We start from the raw sequence: 19,382 nt of genomic DNA, 5'->3' as shown, positions 1-19,382 counted from the left end.
TGTACATACAATAGAATGTTATTCAGCCTTGAAAAGGAAGGGAATTCTACAACATGCCGCCACATGAATGAAGCTTGAGGACGTTATGTGGTAAGTGAGAAATAAGCCAGTCACAAAAAGATACTGTATGATTCCATTAATCTGAGGTACTTAAAATAGTCAAAATCACACAGAGACAGGTAGTAATCTACTAGGGACTTACCAGTAGATTATTAGATTGTGATTACCAGGGTCTGGGGCAGGGGGGCTGGGGAGTTACTGTTTAATGGGTATGGAGTTTCATATCTACAAGTGAAAAGAGTTAGAAGGATGGATGGTGGAGATGTTTGTACATTATGGATGTATTTAATATCACTGAACTGTACACTTAAAAATGGTTAAGGTGGTCAATTTTATGTGTATTTTAAGGCACACATTTTTTTTTTAATTAGCTCCTTAGTCCCACCCCCAAATAAGTAAGGGCATTCATAACCTGGAACATTTAATAATCAGGTCGTGAACACCTACTGTGTGAATTCTATTTGACTGCAACGTAATTGTTACCATAAAAGGAGTTTACAAGGCACAAAGGAGAGGACCTTAGCTTACCACAGAGGTTCCAAAAAGGATTTCTGAAGAAGATAACTCCTAAATTGAGTCTGCTATGATAAATGGTCTAGGAAACAATCAAAAGGCAAAGAGGAAGAGAGAAACAAGTTCCAGATGAAAGAAAACAGAGCAAAGGCCTAGAGACATGCAGTTGATTGCGTGGCACGGTGGAAGAGCTGCCAGTGGTTAGACATTACTAGAACTAGCCAGGCACAGGAGAGGGTTGCTGGGAAGTTAGGAAGGAACTAGGGTTTAATGCTCAGACTGCAGTTCCTCAAGAAGGTTGTTGGTAGAGCTGCTGTCCAGAAGGAATCATCTTAGGCCACACTAAGCCTTAAAATTTCCCAGTAAAAAGCATAGGCCTGTGGACCCCTGAAACCTAAGTGACCAGCATTTTTAGCAGGCCAAGGTGAAACCTTGCCTACTGAGAAGAAGGTTGCCCAGCAAGACCAAGATGTTTTGTAACTGCTCTCTGCACATACTTGGAAAGCTTCAGTGGAATTTAACATCCTTTAGCCTATTTAGACATTTCTTTCTACCATCAAAAGTATTTACTAGGCCAAGGATGGATCCTCTTTCTTTCAGTCATGCAAATCAAACATAAAGTAAATGCTTTTTCAATTAGTATTGGTGGCACTATGACTTTCCTTTCAGATGAATGACTATTTAATGAAAACTCAGGATCCTGTGCTTCTGTTGTCCTTGCTAATGTAGTGATATGATGAGGCAGGGGTGGGGGAGGTAATTAACTTTATCACACAAATGAAATACCATTGAGAACGTTGGTTAAAAGTGGGTACCTCTGCTTCAGAATCTGAGCTATGGCCCTATGGCCATGGTTCCTGTACTCTTCATTCTGGTAGCTCCCAAGTCTTCCAAGGCATTTATTCCTCAGAAATTTGTCTCTGATTCTTGCTCAGATGGAAGAGCCATCAACAAGCTTTTCTCTCAGCTTAGTCACTAAAAATATTCTCTCTTCACACAGTACCCCATCAGCATGCATGATTTTACATATGAAATTTTTAATGATAGGAAATTGAATGACAAAATGAATAATCACCTCTTCTAGAAAATGAATTTTTAAAAGGATTCATGTATAACGTATAATGCAAAAGCTTAAGTGTAATATACGGGTGCATGCTTAGAGTTGTAGGTATTGAATCAATAAGCTTTTAAACAAATACTTGGTAATGAAGCATGTCAAAGAGACTACAGGAAAGTTCTTGGTTTCTTAGGCTGAATTTCAGTAAGGCCTCTCTTGCAGAAACTTCCTTGCTGATCTCTCCAAAATGAGAAAGAAAATGAGAAAAAAGTCAAGACTTACATTTAAAGCCATTGTGGTTTATGTGTATTTGAGACTGTTCCAAGTCAATTTATTTATAGAGCATTTGTCTTCCACAAGATGACATACAGTGCAGCGTGACTTTGGCAATTGCCAACTGAGAAGCAAAGTTGATGACAACCATCACGTCAAAGCCACGGAGGTGATTGGTTGTCTTTCTTTTTCCCCTTCCTGACTGGTGAGATCTCACAGCCTTCTACCTTTGTCCATCTTGGGAAAATGAGAATGCACTTCCTCTCCAGGCCCCAGTTCCTCAATTTGCAGAGCACAGATAACACAAGCCCCATCCTTTGATATTTCTTTCCCATAGTTTCTCTCCTCCAGCCAGCTGTGCTAACCAACAAGGGTAGAGGCCGATCAGAGCAGCATTCTTGATTGTAGGTCCCATGTCATTCTTGACAGGTGAAAGAATTAAGCCCTAAATGCCCTAAGGCATCAACAGTATGCATCAGCTATGCTCCTATGCATCTAAAATGGCACTTGTATGTCAATTTTGAAAGAATTGAGAAAATAGTACTCAAATCATTTTCTTGTTCTGTGGATCGGATAAGGCCCCCTGGTTGAGAAGGTGCAGCTGTCCTTTACAAGGATTATGGGGCAGAGCAGAGCTGGGACAGGAATCCAACCAGGTCATGAGAATGTCTTACCCACAGCATCCTTAGTTCGTTAAGAGGTAAAAAGAGTATGGAAAGGACATCCTGTATGGGCTTATCCTCGTATACACACAGGAAAAATTGAGGGCCATTAGCTTTGATATTGACCTACTGCCTTTTATTTATTTGCTCATTCAAAAAAATTGAGATGTCATTTTAGGGTGACCATCTAGGTTTGCCTAAAGCTGAAGGTTTTCTGGGACATAGGACTTTCAGTGCTAAAACCAGACAGTTCCAGGCAAACCAGTATGATTGGGCACCTTAGAAACTGTGACCACTCAATCAGTAAATACCAGTAGCCTACTACTTGCTGAATGTGCAGTGATAAGAATGAGCATAGGAGACTACGGGAGTATGTAGGAGGATAACCTAATGGGCCAAGGGAATGATTTCCTAGAGAATGTGATATATAGCAATTTGAGTAGAGAGAGAGAAAAAGGAGAAGGTGTTTGAGGCAGGGAGAAGACGCACAGAGGAATGAGATATCATTACCACCTCCATCATTGACATCATCATTAGCACATTCACAGCCACTGATGATTGAGTGCTCACCATGGGCCAGGCACTGTGCCCATCACATTACATACATTGTCCATATTGTTGACCATTTCATTCCTCATGAAATACTCTTCTCTCTTGGCTTCGGGAATGACCCCTTCCTAGTACCTCTACTTCTCTGGCAGTTTCTTTCAAGCTCCTTGGCTGGCTCCTGCACCTGTCACTTAAAAGGTAATGTGCCTCCAGGTTTAAGTCATGGCTCTCTTCCTTGTGACTTTTGACACCTGCCCTGAGCAAACTCCGCACTCCCATAGCATTGTTTCAGTGCTGATGACCTCCAAATATGGGTGGCCAGAGGTAAAGTCTTCCCTAAATTCCTGATTGTATTTCTGGCCACTCAGGCTGGCCCTAACATTTGTGGGCTCAGTCAAGAGTACAAACTGAGTCTTATGTAGCATATGTTAAATATGCTCAAGTTAACAAACAAATATGCTCTGTTCTTCTACCTTGACAGAAACTTTCTTTTTTTTTTTTTTTTTTTATATTTTTATTTTATTTCTAGGAGAGAGAGAGAGAGACAGCATGAGCAGGGGAGGGTCAGAGAGAGGGAGTCACAGACTGAAACAGGCTCCAGGCTCTGAGCTGGCTGTCAGCACAGAGCCCGACGCGGGGCTCGAACCCACGAACCGCGAGATCATGACCTAAGCGAAAGTCGGACGCCCAACCGACTAAGCCACCCAGGCGCCCCTGACAGAAACTTTCTTAATCACCCAAAGGGCCGTGGCCAATGTTAGAATCTTGGACTCACCGACCAAACTGTGGAAGTATAAGGAAGTCATCCTCTAACCCACAGCCTACCTGTTTCTCTTCTCACCCCCAGCTCCATCCACACTGGGAGAGGTCTTGCATTCACTTGTGTGGACATTATGGTCTTGAGCAGGCTCTATCGATAGCCCCACAAATAGTTGCCTCTTGTCCATCCTTCAGGGCCTAGAGACATGCACCCTAGAGACACAGTTTGCTCTTTGGAGAGTGGACCTGAGGAGCAAGCCTACATGGGAAGCAGGGTCAGTGCTATTTGATCAAGGAATCTCCTAATCCTAGGGACAGAGAATAGTCTTAAGGGGTGGGGAAATGTGGGTTCTAGGTGGGATGTCCTCTTGGCCCTTTATCTAGAGGTATATTTGAAGGAGGGCCACAACCAGGCTCTCTAAAGGGAGGCTAGGCCAGAGCCCTCTCTTGCACTCCTGAAAATGCCTACTGGCAACTCTTCTGGAGGTCCCCAGGCCCTAAAACCACATCCAACCTGAACCTCTCATATTTTCACCCCAACCTGTGCACCTCCCTCTACCCTGTCACCCAAGCCACACTGAACTATTTGCAGATATCTGCATACACTACACTGTTTTCTACTCTTTGTCTTTCCTCGTGCTGCTCCTTCTGCCTAGAACATTCTTCTACACTTTTCCACTCATCCTTGGCACAAGCATCATATACCCTGTGATGTCTTCCTGATCCACCAGCCATCTCCCCTTAGCCCAAAGAGAAATAATCACTCTCTCTCAAAATATCCTTACAACACCTTATGGTTCTATTTCCTTATAAGTTGGCGACACCACCTGAGTCCCTTAAGGGACCATAATTTATGTTTGCATGCTTATCACCTTGCTTCGTGCAGGGACCCAGTTGATGCCCAGTAAATTTTGTCGAATGAATAAGTAGATGAATGGACAAAGATATTATCATTTTCCATTTTCCTTTTCCACGTGGCTTTTAAAAATCACTCAGAAAATTATTATAAAGTGTGAGTTGTCTTATAAATAATAAAGCAGGGCACCTGGGTGGCTCAGTCAATTAAGTGTCCAACTCTTGATTTTGGCTCAGGTCGTAATCTCACCATTCATGAGATCGAGCCCCACATCGGGCTCTGTGCTGACAGCATGAAACCTGCTTGGGGTCCTCTCTCTCTGCTCCTCCCTTGCTTTCACATGCTCTCTTTCTCTCTCAAAATAAATAAACTTTAAATAAATAAATAAAAAGTAAAATAGAAAGTAGCCAGCAAGACAATCTCATCTTCTAATGTATTATTTAAATAAATTTGAAAATTCTAAATATATATTTAATCAAATGTAATTTTCATCTTTGGATTCTTTGTGTCATTGTATAATTGTTTAGGCAATTTTCAAACTGTATTTTTTCTCATTTAGAAAATTTAAGGTTCAGATTGGGTTAGCTTGATGAAATAAGAATAAAGCAGTTAACCACCACATAATTAAGCTAAAACAATTATGCTTTCAACAGTGAATGGTTTCACAGAAAAAAGGTGATTTATGTCATGGTTGGTATTCTATTGGCAGCATGGGGACCTATATGGAGGTGTGAATTCTCTGCAACCTTGAATTTTAACCTCAAATATGTACCTCAAATTTTTAATTTCATTTTCTCCATACTAGCTTGGTTTGTGATTATCCTTTGTTTTAAACAATTAGGATTCCCATTCTCATGGCTCTAAAGTTGACACTATTGGGGTCCTTTCTTCCCTTCTTCACATTTTTTTCTAGTTCCCATTTAACTAGCCAGCAATTCTGGGTTCTCCTCATGGAACTTGTAGTAAATCATTGTCTGCTTTGAAAAAAGATTTTTAAATGTTCTAAACTATCTAATTGCCTATTTTCTTTCTTTCATTTTCTATATTTCAGTTTTCTTTAGTGTGTGCTCTGAATCATACTATGTACTATATCTTCCATGAAACTCTCAGTAACAATTTCAGTTTGGAAGCCCATCTGCCATTTTGCTCTGTTTGAGATTCACTGACCTCTCTTTTATAGAGAAATCAGGAACCAGGGGCCAGACAGTCTGTAAAGAAGGTTCACAGCTTGATGTGGCTATAGGATCAGATGCACCCTAGTAGAGCTTGTGTTAGTATGGGACTTGCTATGGGTTAGTATCTGGACTTGCTGAGTTCCTCATGTTGTTTTTATTTTTGATGCCATGAAGTCATATTAATAAAAGAAAGTTTACTTGCTGGGGAATTATCATGTCTTGTGATTTTCCACCATCTTTCCTGGAAGGAGGGAGCTAGGTTTCCTCTCTCCATGAGAAAAATGGGAGTCACTTAGAGAAAACATCTTCTGTATTTTACTGCGACATTCTTGCTTTCATTGGTTCCAAAGTGAAAAGAGTCACAGCCCCTGCCATTCATGTGGGGGCTGAGGGAGACATAGATGTGCCCCGATTACAGTAACAGGATTGATTAGGAATGAAAGAGCTTCTTTTTTTCTAGATGCAAGCATTTTTTTTAACTATCACATATTTTCTCAGAAATTTAGTTCTCTATTTTGAAAATTTTCAAATGTATGGAAAAATTGAAAGAATGGTACAATAAACCATTCATAAACTATCCACTTCGATTCAGCAAAGGCTAGCATTTGCTTTCTCTTTCTCTGTCTCTGTCTCTGTCTCTCTCTGTACACACACACTGACTGACAAATTTTTTTTTGGATGAAACATTTGAAAGAAAGAAATTCAGCTGTGAATTTCACTGTATTTCACCTATAAAGAAGGATATTCTCCTACAAAACCACAATACTGTTATTACATCTTTAAAAATATTATGTAATGGGGCACCTGCATAGATTGGTCATTGAGCTCAGGTCATGATCTCGTGGTTCAGTGTGAGAGTTCTAGCCCTGCACCGTGCTGATAGCATGGAGCCTGCTTGGGATTCTCTCTCTCCTTCTGTGCCCCAACACAGCTCGTGTGCACATGTGCGTACTCTCCCTTTCTCAAAATAAGTAAATAAACTTTAAAAAATCCCTTTAAAAATTATATATTATCTTAGATACAATCTATACTTAAATTTCCCTAATTGTCTCCAAAATCATTTTATAGCTGTTTTATTTATTTTTTAACTAGGATTTGACAAAGGGTTGTACTTTATGTCTATTTAGGATTCTAATTTTAATGTAGATAATTTCCCTTCCTCTGTTTTTCACCACATTGATATTTTAAAGGATCCAGAACAGTTTTCTCTTAAAACGACTGCATTCTAGATTCATCTGATCGCTTTATCATAGTATTATTTAATGTGTTTCTCTATCCCCTGTACTTCCTACAAACTAGAATTTAGGACTAAAGGCTTGATGAGTTTCTTGTTGAAGACTTTTGGCAAAAATACTTCACAGGCAATATTGTGTATTTTATACTGCATCATCTTAAGAGCACATAAGAGCCAATGTTCCATTCTTAGTGATGATGAATTTGATCATGTAGTTAAGATGGCATCTACCAGACCTCACCATCATAAGGATGTGTTTTCCACATTTAATTGATAAGTAACCTGTGGCGTGATATTCTGATAACATATAAATATCCTTTCCCCAGCAGTTCTTCACCTAGTGATTTTATCATGCATCGATGATCATCATCTGATAATATAGTTACATTGAGGGTTGCATATGGTCTTTCTAATTCTGTAATCTCTCCCATATGTATTAGCTTATATTCTTTTTGTATAAAATATTTTTTCCTCTCTTATTCTCTCCTTTTAAGAACATTACTATTAATTGTGTTTTTTTTAATTCACTGTATTATAATCAATTACATTTATTTTAGGTTTTGGTACTCAAGTTGTCCCAAATTTGTCCATAGTTGCTGTTCAGGCGAATTCCTATGGTTTTTTTGACCTATCTCTATCAAGTTTTGAGTAGTAGTTGCTTTCTGACACAAAATATTCCAGGCTAACTTCTACTTTCTCTGCCTGGATCTAGAATCAGCCATTTTATTCAAGGATCCTCAGAGACGTCCAATGTATTTCATTCCAAACCTGTAAGAAGTCATCATTCTCTATTTGTTGTATTCAGCCTATCCATAAACACTTCAATGGCTTTCCTTAGATCCTCAGAAGTTTTTCTTCTCAGTGCAGACTTTATTCTGGATCCTTGCTCTCAGTGCTTGATTCTTTGTGTTCTCTCTGTGTAGCTCTTAGCATCTCCTTCAGTCCTTTCACAAGGTATCATATTTATGAGTGTGAATTGGGAGTACTGAGTCAAACTGGAAAATATATAATATCACAAAGCCCATTTGGAAGCTGCAGGTGAAAGGCCTAGATAGACAGGGCCAGGACAAGAGAAAAGCAAGACCCCAGCCAGGAGGATGCAGCCACAACTGCCCTTGGCAGAGAGACCATGTCTTCCCGCAGTCCCCCCTCCCATCCTCACACCTGCTTACTTCCCTGAAGGCAGCAAGACCTTGGGGAGACCAGGAACTTTGCTTTAATCTCATAGTTCAGTGCTTGGCATAGGGTGATTCCAAGGTCAGGAGAGAAAAAGGGAGGGTAGCTACCCTAGGTCCCCAAAAACCTTTCCAATATTATATGGACTCAAAAGACTATTTTTTTACTATTGTATAGGAAACTCCCATGTTAATTTATCTCTCATGTTCATATTTAAGTTTATTTGAATAAATTTTGTCTAGATTTACTGTGTCCTTTTTTAAATGTTTATTTATTTTGAGAGAGATAGAGAGCAAGCAGGGAAGAGGCAGAGAAAGAGAGGGAGACAGACAGAGAGTCCCAAGCAGGCCCTGCACTGCCAGTGCAGAGACCAATATGGGACTTGAACTCACGAACTGTGAGATCATGACCTGAGCCAAAATCAAGAGTCAGACACTTAATTAACTGAGCCACCCATGTGCCCCTATATCATTTAATAATAAGTAAAATTGGAATAATTTTACTTACCAGTGATTTCTAGTTACCTTTATCATATTAAAACTCTTAGTTGTGGACCAGAGGTCTTTTTCAGGTGTGTCCCTTTATATCCGGTGATAGTATATCCCAACAAGCCCTGCACTGTATTTCCCCTGCCCCAGCAAGTGTCTCTTGGGCTATACCTTCTCCTGTCTTCCAGTCATTTGATATCATATAGAGGACACATCGCTGCACAGGGTCTTAGAGGTAGGGATTTGTATCCAAGTCACCACCAACTGCTCTGTGATCTTGGGGCAAGTTTCATAGCCTTTCTGGACATCAGATTGCAAATCAGTCACAGGATCTCTTGATTTTAAGGTCCCTTTTAGTGAGGGGGGTGGGGAGAAACACCCTTAGAATATTTTTCCTCAAGTTATAGATTGGTTTGAGTGGGAAGAGATTTCAGAGGTCATTTAATGTAGTCCCTAAAGATGAGGGGATTGCCCAAGGTCCTGCATGAATATGAAGGAAGAGCAGTTTAGAACCCAGTTTCCCTGACTACCAAATGAATCCCTTCTATACTATACACAGCTGACTTCCACCCCTGCCCTCTTTAAAATTCTTCTAACCTTCTAGTCCATCCATAGTAACTCCAGTAACCCCTATTTCTTACCCTCCTCACCTCCTTGTATGTGTTTTTATCACTTCTATTTTTTTTATGTTTTATTTATTTTTGAAGTGGGGGGAGAGAGAAGGAGAGAGAGGATCCGAAGTGGGCTTTGCACTGACAATAGAGACCCTGTGCCCCAGTTTTTATCACTCATGATTATAATAATAGTAGCTAACATTTTTCAAACACTAAATTCTAGTTTCTGTGCTAGCCATTTTACATTTAGTATCACATTTAATCTTCATGGCAAACTTATAGAGTCAGTTCTACAATCATCCAAGTTTACAGATGGAATAGCTGAGCCTTAAAGGATTTACATAATTTGCCCAGTCACACAGCTAGTAGCTCTCAGAATTAGATTTCTGACTCATCTCTATCTGACATCCACACCTATCCACAGCACTTTTCTGCCTTTGAACACAGAATACAGTCATCATCCATTCATTGCTTACTAAGTACCTACTAGTGCCCAGCACTGTTCTAGAAACTATGTGAAATAAAAAGAAATGGAAGACTGTTCTAACTTGAGATGCAAAATCTATAAACATGTAACATCTAGAATACAATTCAAGACAACCTATATGATACAAGAATTCCAAGTAGTTCTTTTTTATGTCAGTAGACTAAAAACTTTCCGAAGGCAGGGTTTCCATCCGTGTTTTCTAGGATACATTGGACTACAGACAGATAATGGAAATAATCTCCTGTCAGACAACAAAATAGTGGTTGGAATTGAGAAAGCAGGTTTACTGAGAGCCAAACCAAAGTCATAAATTTATATCAAATTGGAAGGTCCCACTAAGAATGTGTTAACTGACAGCAGCAAGAAAAGTTGAGTACCCACTCTATGCTAGGTGCAGTGATGGACACCTGAAAGAATCCAAGACAAGGGAGACAACTGGGACATTCAGACCAATCAGAGGTAAAGCTGGATTGGGGGCCATACAATGTCTTATTGCTGAGGTGATCCAAAAAGCCTGGGCTTTAGGATTATTTGAAGCATCTTGGGAAAAGAATTATCTTCCAATGGGAAGTGGGAAGTGGCAAACTTGGATGTTTGAGAGTTTAATAAGAGGAGAGGAAGTTTGGGGTTTAAGCAAGAACTTTGGAGAGAGATAGAATCTTATCTTTTGGGGTGCCTGGGTGGCTCAGTCGGTTGGCTATCCAGCCTTGATTTGGGCTCAGGTCATGATCTCAGGGTTGTGGGATGAAGCCCTGCATCAATTCTCTCTAGGATTCTCTCTTTCTCCCTCTGACCCTCCCCCCTGCTTGTGCCCTCTCTCTCTCTTTCTATCTCAACCAAATAAATAAATATATATATATGTGTGTATATATATATATAAATAAGAGAATCCTCTCTCTTAAGGCAATTAGTTTTTCTAGCTCATTAGACAGTAGCTTTAATACATGCAAATATGCCAACTGGCTTGAGATAGTGAAAATAAATGGCCTCCCAAGGTCCTACCCAGCTTCAGCATTCTGAGATACTTCACGTGGATACTAATTCCCTTTACAGTGTTTTCATTTGTGCAGTGCATTATTCTAGTAGGCACTGGGCTATAAAAGTTACAATGCTTTTGTGAAAGGATTGAAATTGAACAGCCTTTTGCAATATGGCAGGCTCTGGAGGGCCATCTTCAGAGAGGTTCCAGCTCTCCTGACAGACTGCCTTTCTACAAGAGTCTGCTATATCTAGTTTCCTATTCGCAAATGCAAAATTTTCCCCTCCGAGGGCAATTGTGTTGGTAGTTCTGCAGTATGCAATGATCTAATACCCAGAGAGTCTGTTACCATGCAACAACTAAGGTCAATTATGATTCCTCATCAGTGACCCACAGCATCCCTCATGTCTCTCACAGCAGTCTATTTTGAAGAGCAGACACTTTAATATTTTTAGAGGGAACCAGAATTATCATTCAAATGATAAACTGCCACACAGACAGACATTCTCTTATGATTCATTGAAGTGCAGGTCTTAAGAGGTTATGCATTTGGTCTCGGTGTTTATTAAAGAAAGTGAAGACAAATAGATCAGAGAACAAATCAAACGTTGCACATCATAGATGCCAAACTCAACAGAATGATGCTCCAGTATGGATATATAGGCTACATAACCCCACTGGGCAAAAACATGTTTTATTCAGGAAAACAACAAATCAAGTAATCTCTCTATAGAAAGCCATTTACAACTCATTTGGAAATTGAATTCATAATCTTTAATAAAGCCTGTTTATACCAACCATGAAGGAGTTTCAAATAAATAAAACTGAAAGCAATGATAAATTAGCTTCCTAGCCTTTATATGTTTATTACATCGTAATCATTCAAACCCACTAAAGTCAAATTTGTTTTTCCAATTTCCTAAATTCAATCCAATGAGCTCCTGGTTCTTACACAAAACCAATTCATATTGTCAGTGACAGCAAGAAAATTAATATTATGTTGGTTCTTACTATCCAAAGGGACTTTACTAAGTGTAAATAATAATACAGGCTCTTACCATCCGAAAGTCTATTATTTAAGGTAAATTCTAGCTACAACTCTGATAACCTTATGATGGCAATGAAATAAAAAGCTGACCCTGGGGATTATGTCATGTCCAGCATGTTAAAATTGATCCCCTAGGGCCTTGGTCAGGAAATAAAGAGCTCGGCTAGAATTTTATTGAAAAATCATGATGACAAAGCCCTTTCCATTTAAAAATCACAGTTTATCAACATCATTGAATCAGTGGCTGGAAATGAATGGAGAGGTGGTCTCATTTTGCTCTCTGCTTGGCACTCAGCTCTAGGTAATACATTCACATCACTAGTTACAAATCAGGTCAGGAGGGGCACCTGGGTGGCTTAGTCGGTTAAGCATCCGACTTTCTCTTAGGTCATGATCCCGCAGTCCGTGGGTTCGAGCCCCACGTCGGGCTCTGTGCTGACTGCCAGCTCAGAGCCTGGAGCCTGTTTCAGAGTCTGTGACTCCCTCTCTCTCTGACCCTCCCCTGCTCACGCTGTCTCTCTCTCTCTCTCTCCTAGAAATAAATAAAACATTAAAAAAATTAAAAAAAAAAAACAAAACACAAATCAGGTCCGGAGACTCTGCTCAGAAAATTCCTTAGGATGACAGGGTTCCTCCCTGGCAGAGGCCCAAACTGGGCTGAAGCTTCCCTGCTGCTGCCCGCTGCAGACCTGCTTTTCACTGATCTACCATCAGTCTCTGGGACAGGCTCTGTGTAATCCAGGCACTTCACTCATTCCACTCTGAGTTTGTTTTCAGTTGAGGGAAGGGAGGGATGAGGATTCCTCATGGGAGAATGTGGGAAGAAAAGTAAACAGTGCACGTGAATGCCTAGAACTGCCTAGAGCATTCTCTCCTCCTCATTCACGGAGCAAATATTTACCGAGCTTGGATTCTGCGCATAGCGTTGTACGCAACTGGTAATGGCTTCACAGGTCTCAGAGTGAGGACTGTGAAGACCTCCCATTTCACCTAATCAACCTGAATGGAGAATGGGGAGGAAGGATTTCAGAGGCAGCAGACCTGGTTTGAATGCCCTAGCACCACTTAGCAGCTATTGCCTCTGAGTGAATCACTACCTCTCTGAGCTTCAGTTTCCTCATCGTACGATAAAGGCTTAGAGCATGTACCCTGGAGTGTGATGTGAGAGTGAGACCTAGTGCACGTTAGGTACCTGGCATTGCCTAAGTGTTCTTTTCACCATCCTGCCTTCATGCCCCCTCCCATCTGGACTCCATATTGAACAGGACGTTGTGCATCCATCCCTTCCACTCTCCGTCCTGGAGCTTGTCTTATTTCATGTCAAAGTTGTGCAGTCTCTGAGCATCTTGCCAAGCTCTGCATGTCCCCCAGGACCAGCCCCAGCTTCACTGTGGGCTCCTAAATAACACACAGACTGCTTGCTCAGAAATGGAGAAGAAGGGAGACTACCTCCCTCACCCGCCTCTTTCTCTTCTCTGCTGCAGTCAGGCCTGCAGCCAGAAAAAGCCCAGGATCTCCCCCTTCGTTTCCTGCAGCTTCCACACTCCCAAGCAGCAATAGAGCGGAGAAGACAGGGAGATCCTCCAGACCAAGGCTGCCACACAGGGTCCTGCCCCAGCCTCCTGAGCTGAACCCAGCCCACATTCCTTTAGGGAAGTCTTATGGGAAACAGGGAGCGGGAGAGGAACCACATATCCATAGAATTCATAGAGAGCTCCCAGCCACTCCTCAGTCTCTCCCCTCCCACAGCATTCAATTCACAGCACCTCTCCTCCTTGTGGGTGAGATCAGGGGAATGAACTACCTTTACTGAGCATTACTATGGCCCAGGAACTATACCTAATTTACAAAGGTTGCCTCAGTTCTTCCTCTGAACATGACACATAGGATACATCTTATTGGCCTCATTTTACAAATGAAGAAACTGAGGCTAAGAGAGGTTAAGTGGGTCCCCCAAGTCACAGACAGAAAATGCCTGGGCCAGGGTTTGAGGGCTCCAGGCTATCTGACTTCCAGCTCAACCCCTCGGCTACAGCAGGCTGCTTGCTGGCAGGTGGCGGGGAGGGAGCTGACTCATGGCTTTTGATTCATTCAGTCCTCTTTTCTGCATTAGCATTGCTGCAACCTAATGAACAAATACTGTGTTTTGCATTTCCCATTTTGCAAACATCCACATGAGACTGCTTGCCTGCAAGCCTGAAGAGTCACAGCATTTCCAGGTGACATATTGACAGACTGGCTTGTGGGAAGGTTAAAAAGATGTTAGAGTCCTTAGAAATCATCTAAACTGTAGATTCTTAAGCTGGAGTTCAAGAAAGACTTCTGGGAGTCTGTAAGACACTGAATTTACATACATTTTCTTAGACCCAGGGTCTAAAACTCTCACCAGATTCTCAAAGAGATTCTAAGTCCCAAAAGGTTAAGAACTGTGCCAGTCTGGCCAAACCAAACTTCACATTCCCAGGCTTGTTCCTGCCATTGCTCCATGAAGCAGCATAATTTGTTATAGAGAAAACCCAGAACTAAATACCAGAAGCAGAATCTGAGCTCTGAATCTTCTGGCAAACATTTTAAAGACTCATGAATTATTAAAATGTCTAATTAAGTCAGCCTTCACCAGAGAATATTTGCTTTTCCGTCATAACAGAGCTCACTGTGAAACCTGACTTTACTCCGTCATTTGCTTAAACATAAGGTCAGCTCCCTTTGTTCTGTCTTTGCCCGTCTAGAAAGAACTTGGAGTGGCTTGCCATGTTAAATAGTAGCAGCCTCTCTGTGTACCTTAGTGTACACAGCAAGGAGGCTTAAACCCATTTTCTCTTCTTCTGCAATTCTCTCCTCCATCATCCATGTCAGCCATGCCTGTTCTCACATTCCTCTCAAACCAAGATGGTCCTCCCCCCAGAAGCTGTGAGTGAGTGGCCTTGAACCAAAAACATACAAGGATCATGTCAGGGTACATTGTAAGGTTGTACTAGCCTCTCTACATTTTGGAGCACATTTACCAGGGATCCTCTTTGCTCACGTCCAGACTTAAATACTACTTTCAGGACCCCTCTCTAATAATATATCCTTTATAGAGGAACCTTGTTATTTTATCTATGTCAATTTCATCTATTTCCAACTAGATGAGAAGCCCTTCAGGGTAGGAACTTATTTTTTTTCTTGTTATGTAGTTACCAACAGGTTTTATACCAACTTAGATGCCAAATAAAAATCATATTAAAAAGTAGGCTTCAGGGCACCTGGGTGGTTCAGTGGGTTAAGCGTCTGGCTTTGGCTCAGGTCATGATCTCGCAGTTTGTGAGTTCAAACTCTGCATTGGACTCTGTGCTGACAGCTCAGAGCCTGAAGCCTGCTACAGATTCTGTGTCTCACTCCCTCTCTGCCCCTCTCTGCTCACTCTCTGTCTCTCAAAAAAATAAATAAACGTTAAAAAAAATTTTTTTTAAGTAGGCTTCTCCCTACCCCCACAGTCTTCGAGGTTGACTACTTGCCAACAAGGTCCATTACAAAATGAAAATGTAGGATCCTGGCTGGGAGTGGGGAAGAAATTAATCTCCCCTTTCCCATACGCCCTCTGCACCAACCCATGGTCAATAGGTGACTCCCTGAGAGATTATAACCTCCATGCTGGCTGCATTCAGTACCTGGATCAGAGGATGCTCCTAATTTGCTGACCAAATGCACTGTAGTACTACCAGCCCAGAGCAGGAAATGCTGCCACTTTTCCCCACCATGAGATGCCCTGGAATGCACACTCAACCTGACCCACCTCACACCTGTGTGCAGGCCCTTGCCAGGAACAGAGGGCAACAGTGGCACAAAGGCCTCCTGCCTCTGATGGGAACTGGTCACCACCCCTACCTGAGGGTGGCAGCAATCACAAGGCAGGAGTGGGGAAGGGGAGGCCAGGGGAGGCTCAGGTCCCTAGAGGACAGGGGACAGATGGTCAAGAATCCATCCCAAGGTGTCAGGAAGGTGTAGGAAGAAAGGACTGCAGGAAAGTCAAGGCTCTAACCCCCTGAGCACATGCTCCATTGTTCCATTAGACTTTACTTAACACAAATTAAAAATTAAATTACTATCAGTTTCAAGATGGCAAATGCTGAGCATCAGTACCCAGGTATGGGACCCTTCTGAGTGAGAGATCCAGTGTAACACATGAAGCCAGGCCTGCTACTTCCTAAATCTTTGACATAACTTGACTTGTGAAAATACAGAAGAACAATGGGTAATTCAGTTAAGGACTCATAGAGTTACCCTAATGGCTGTGGATACCACCACTTACTTCATCTACTGTTATGTATATACACAAGGATTTGTGACTTGGTAATATATCTGTCTGTAGGAGGATAAGTAAAATTACCAATAAGGCATTTATTATTTAGCAACCAGATACACAGTTTTAGTAGAAAATTCTTTTGTTTCGGGGGGCGCCTGAGTGGTACAGTAGGTTAAGCATCTAACTCTTGATTTCAGCTCAGGTCATGATCTACTGGTTCCTGGGTTTGAGCCCTGCATAGGACTCTGCACTGACAGTGTAGAGCCTGCTTGGGATTCTCTCTCTCTCTCTCTCTCTCTCTCTCTCTCTCCCTCCCTCCCTCCCTCTCTCCCTCCCCCCTCTGTCTGTCCCTCCTCTGCTTGTGTTCTTTCTGTCTCTCTCAAAATATATAAATAAACATGAGAAAATTAAAAAAGGGAAATTCTGTTGTTTGGAGGTTGATTTAGCCATGACCTGCCTCCCCTTTCCCTATGGAAGTCGTTCCCCTCCTCACTTTCCACAAAATTAAAGAATCCTTAATGTTTATCAGAACAGAGATGTTTAAAACAAATTTTCCTCAATTCGTAAGAGGCTTCAACAAGAAGATTAATGCAACATCACACTTTGGTTTTAAACCCAGTGTTAACCACTGTAAGCTCTGTACTATTTTTCTCTCCCTCACATCTTTAATTCATGACTGTAGCTGAATATTTATCCTAAAAATATTTTTAAAAGGTTGATTGATCCAACTGGCATTGGCCTGGGTCAGATCCCATGATGGATAATGCTATTATTTTTTATAAACACAAGCAAGCAATCCCTTTCCAATTAAAGACTTGATAGAGTGAGGTGGCCGCTGAAAGCTGAATTTGTGAGCTGGACTAGGATAGAGTTTGCTGTGTATTTGCACTGATGACATCTGGGGAAGGAAACTGGGTGCTTCTGTTGACTCTTGACTTTCTGTTTCTTCTTTTAAGCATCTTCAGACTTTGACTGGATGTGTGTGCCTCACCCAGCACCCAGCTGCTAGGGTTACATCTGTGAGCTGCTAATTTGTTGGGGAGTTTTATAGCCCACAGGAGTGAACTGTGTTGCCTAATAATTGTAACAGAACAAAAGTCTCGGAATGGAAATGAATTATGGGATACTGGACAGTTTTGTATATTGGCATCTGAATCCTGGGAACAGGTTCTTCTGTGGTTGCTAGTTCCTACTCAACTGCAAGCATTTCCAGGAACAGAGAAGGCTTAATTTATCTCTTGGTGTCTATTACATAGTTAGTATTCAATAAATGCTTATTGAATTGATACTACGCCAACCTCCCTTCCTTTTATCCATTTTCAACTGCAGATTCTTCCCCTAGGAACTCATATTAGTATCTGGCCACATCTTTGCTAGATATTTTCCCTGTAAGAAAATCTTATTCATTGCTTCACTGGTCTGGTGAAGCAGTGGCACTTTAAACACACTTTCCAAGCCAATATGAGTTCAATGGATTACTTCCTTTCTAGGCTTCCATACCACAGAGGCAACTTCTAGTCCTAGGGATCCCAGGAGAAATGGGAGGTGACCCCTTTCCTCACTGACTCAGGAGATCACTACTAGGATCCATTGACCTTTTGTTTGTGGATTGTTTCTCTAAGCTGAGACAAGAATTACATTATAGCCCCAAATCCCCATTAAGCCAATTTTCATTTTCCCTCTGCTTTCATGGAAAGCAGTAATAAATCTTACTTTGTAGAGCCTCTGCCTCCTTATTCAGTCCCTAAGCTAATAAGATCAAGACTGTTCCTGAAATTAGATTAAATAATTGGCTCTTTTCTTTCTAGAAGTTTTGGACCTCTACTGACCTTTCTTAAAGAGGCAGAAATTGTTTAATTCTCTCTCAGTGGCCTTAGAATATCCTGTCATTCAAAAAGCAAAAGTAAAAGGAAGGCATGGGATAGAGAATAGAAGAAAACTGGGGGTTAGCTTGCACTGTTGTGTGCCTCAGATTCTTTCAGGTCTCAGTTTCCTTTCTGTGAAAATCAGGACTCAGATGAAAAAACTATCTTTACAGGTCTCTTTTGGTGCTAAAAATCTAGGTATCTCAGAAAGTTGAAGTCTTCATGGATAGACTGTAATTCTCCAGGCCTAACAAAATTGTTTTCTTTGTGATGAGAACAGTTTTTTTCCTTCTTTTCTTTCTTAAAAAAAAAAAAAAAAAGAACGAACAAAATGATCATAAGTTCAGCTGATTTCTTTCTAAACCACAGGATTCATTTTCTGTAATTGTTATCTTTTCCTTCAAAAGCCTCAGCAGTCCTCAGACTTGTAGTCAGCTCCATCACTCTTATATTGGGTCTTGAAATAAGGAGCCTTTTAGAGTAGACTTGAAATGAGCAATGACAGGATACAGTCATGGCTGAAGCAACTGTCTGCACAAACCTCCCCCAGGAGGCAAAATCGGCTCCCCTCCATCCTCTCCTAACATCTAGAACCCTATCCAGAATCTGGGTGAATAAAATGTCATTTGTTAGTCAACCTATTGATAATTATTTCTCAAGTAACTATTACGTGCATTAAACTATTGATGCCTCATGTTTACAACCCCAATGGTCATACAGGCCTTAGTTTTTAAAATCATGGAAAGCTGTGTTACTGGGGCACAAGCACATTTCCATAAAAGGAGATGACCTCAGAAGACTTCAGGGATTAAAAGCACAGACTCTGAACTAGTCAGAATGGGCTCAAGTTCGGGTCCCGCCATCTACTAGCTGTGTAAGCTTTAACTTCCCTAAGTTTCTGTGTTCTGATATTTAAAAGGGAGATAATGAATAATACCTATTTATTTAGGACGAGATAATTTAAATCAATTATGGAAAGGACTTAGCATAGTGTCTGGCATACAGTAAATGCTCAGTAGATTCACTTATTATTAATAGTGATCCTCCATTAATAATACATAAGTAAAGTGGCCCTTGTTTGCCCTAATCTAGAGAAGTAACTGTAGCCTCAGGCATCATAAACCTTTCTGGACTTATCTTGGGCTCCTGAAGCAAGGTAAAGTGGGGGAAATACTATTATGTTTCAGTCATTGATAGTAATGATAAATTGGTTTGAAATACCTCAAATTATATTTTAATGTAAAAATTGTTTTCTTCGGAGAGACAGAGAGTAAAGGAATTTAAACAACTGAAATAATTAAG

General features: G+C 41.1%; 1 long non-coding RNA gene across 1 annotated transcript in view; it reads left to right on the top strand.

Moving 5' to 3' along the window:
• The window catches only part of LOC120241015, a 75,335-nt gene continuing 55,953 nt past the window's right edge, over positions 1-19,382 (top strand). The window contains exon 1 of the long non-coding RNA XR_005530813.1: positions 1-90. This is a non-coding gene — a long non-coding RNA (uncharacterized LOC120241015). The remainder of the gene's footprint in view (positions 91-19,382) is intronic.

The sequence above is a fragment of the Hyaena hyaena genome, unplaced genomic scaffold (genome assembly GCF_003009895.1).
Source record: "Hyaena hyaena isolate Hyena2069 unplaced genomic scaffold, ASM300989v1 scaffold_274, whole genome shotgun sequence".
NCBI lineage: Eukaryota > Metazoa > Chordata > Mammalia > Carnivora > Hyaenidae > Hyaena > Hyaena hyaena.
Note: the sequence above shows the minus strand (reverse complement) of the source record. Positions and strands in the feature narration are given on the sequence as shown.